Source organism: Cibotium barometz, chromosome 21 (assembly GCF_041138505.1).
Source record: "Cibotium barometz isolate CiBa-2024 chromosome 21, ASM4113850v1, whole genome shotgun sequence".
In the NCBI taxonomy this organism is placed as follows: Eukaryota; Viridiplantae; Streptophyta; class Polypodiopsida; order Cyatheales; family Cibotiaceae; genus Cibotium; species Cibotium barometz.
This window is the reverse complement of record NC_141066.1, coordinates 46,806,012-46,808,296: the sequence shown is the minus strand read 5'-3', so window position 1 is coordinate 46,808,296 and position 2,285 is coordinate 46,806,012.

Genomic DNA, 2,285 nt, shown 5'->3' with positions numbered 1-2,285 from the left:
ACTGCTCAAGAGGAGATGCTCAAGAGGAGAGTACCACATATTGCAGCACTGGTTATCATTTATTTACTTCAACATTACCAGAGCCTACTCTTAAACATACCCTCAGTCAGGCCTTAACTTTGAAGCAAAATTGTGCTTCAAGACCTTTCCAGGCTTCAAATGAATCCTATTAATTGGGTGTAAAGCTTCACAGTGAAGCCTTTGATATTTTTGAAAGCTTCAAAGGAAGCCTTATGTAAAGGTGCTTGGCTTCACATGCATATATATATATATATATACATATATATATACATATATCTATATATATCTAGATATATATAGATATATGTACGTATATATATACATATATATATATATATGTATGTATATATATACGTACATATATCTAGATATATCTAAATATACTTATATATATATAGATATATCTAGATATATATATATACGTACGTGTATATATATATATATAGATATATATATGTGTATATATATATATATATACATATATATCCAAGGTTTGAAGATATTTTTGTACTAAGGTGCATTAAGGTGCTTGTGCCTGCTCAACATCCAATGCTAGAGAGGGCTTTAAAGGTCTATGGTTCATGTGAGGTTGAACAAATAGTTTCATTTTATGGTTCACCTAAAAAGCTTAATGTTCAAGACTTCAATGCAGTGATTGATCCTGATGAATTCACGAGAGAGTTTGTAAAGTACAAGCATCAAGCTTTATGGGAATGGGTAAGATACACTCTTCCAGATGTAACTTCTTCCATTGCATGTAATAGCCTATGGAGAGATGCACTTCCTTATGTGTTGTCTATATGCCAAGTTACTCTTGTCCAATGTTGTAGCATAGCAATATGTGAAAGAGGTTTTAGTGCATGCACTATGATAAAAACCAAGTTAAGAAATCGATTATAGCACTACAAGACAACGCTGTCATACACGCGATAAATTACGGGCGCGTGTATGGTCGCGCATGTATTTGAATAGAATAGGACGCGTGTATTTTGGCAATTAAATTCGCGTGTATATTGGCATTTACCAGCGTGTGTATAAGCGCGTGTATATACACGCAATAGTACACGCATCAATACACGCATTAATACACGCATCAATACACGCTTGGTAAAAAAAAACTGAATTCCTTTACAAAATTAAAAACTATTTTCTTTAAACCATCTCATAGTAATATTACAGTATATATCATTACACAATCCCACTACATGCATTTACAACAATGAAATATATTCAAAAATAAATCATGAGATAATAATTAAAAGACAACACATACAATAGAAATGTCATCAATTTAGAACGATACAGTGACGATCTCATCTTTAATAAGATCCATCCTTGCCAAACGATCAACATCAATATCCATTTGATCAATTTGTAAGGCTACGATTAAATTTATTCCACTATCGATATTGTGTACTCCATTGATAATGGTATCGATGTCCTGATCATCCTCATCAACATCACCATCATCCTCAATGGTATGGTCATTCTCATGATCATGAGAAATGGCACGCTCATTCTCATTATCATGATCATCTCTTATTTCTTGATCATCGATCACATCTTCATTGGCATGTTCGACATCATCTTCATTGCGGCTTGTTACATCCTCCATATGCTCCATATCAGTGAATGTATTATACATCACTTTGGAACGTGGTGCAATAGGGATGACGTACCACCATTTAATGTCATGCACCATTGGTAGATAGATAACCTACTCAAATACACATACTGCAGTAATTAATTAGCATATCAAAAGTATAGGGGTACGCGAGCTTAGATATATATGTACATAAAACACATTAGTAAAAAAATGCATACCTGCTCACATTGTTGGGGCAATACGAGCCTATCTTTCTTTGTTTGCCAAAACTTTGTAGAGTCAATAGTTACATAGCCACTTGCATGGCGTTTTATCATTGCATTAGGCCCTTTTTCCACCACGTTCATTTGCCATTTGACATCCAAAACATACACAAAGAAGCGACGAAAGTCAAGCCTAAATATGTCTTGGATTGTGCCACAATAATCATCCATTTTTCCATTAGCTCCCTCAAAGCTACTAATGACACCGCAATCTTGTGTATTCCTCTTTTCATCAATTCTTTGTGTTCGAAAATGCTTGCCTTCACACCATATAGCATTGAACATAGTGCACTGGACCAAAATAGAAGCAATATTTGTGTAAGCAATGTGAATAAATATTATATAGATATCCATTCTTTCTTGAGAAGTGAGGCGATGGTCGAGAATGTTCATTC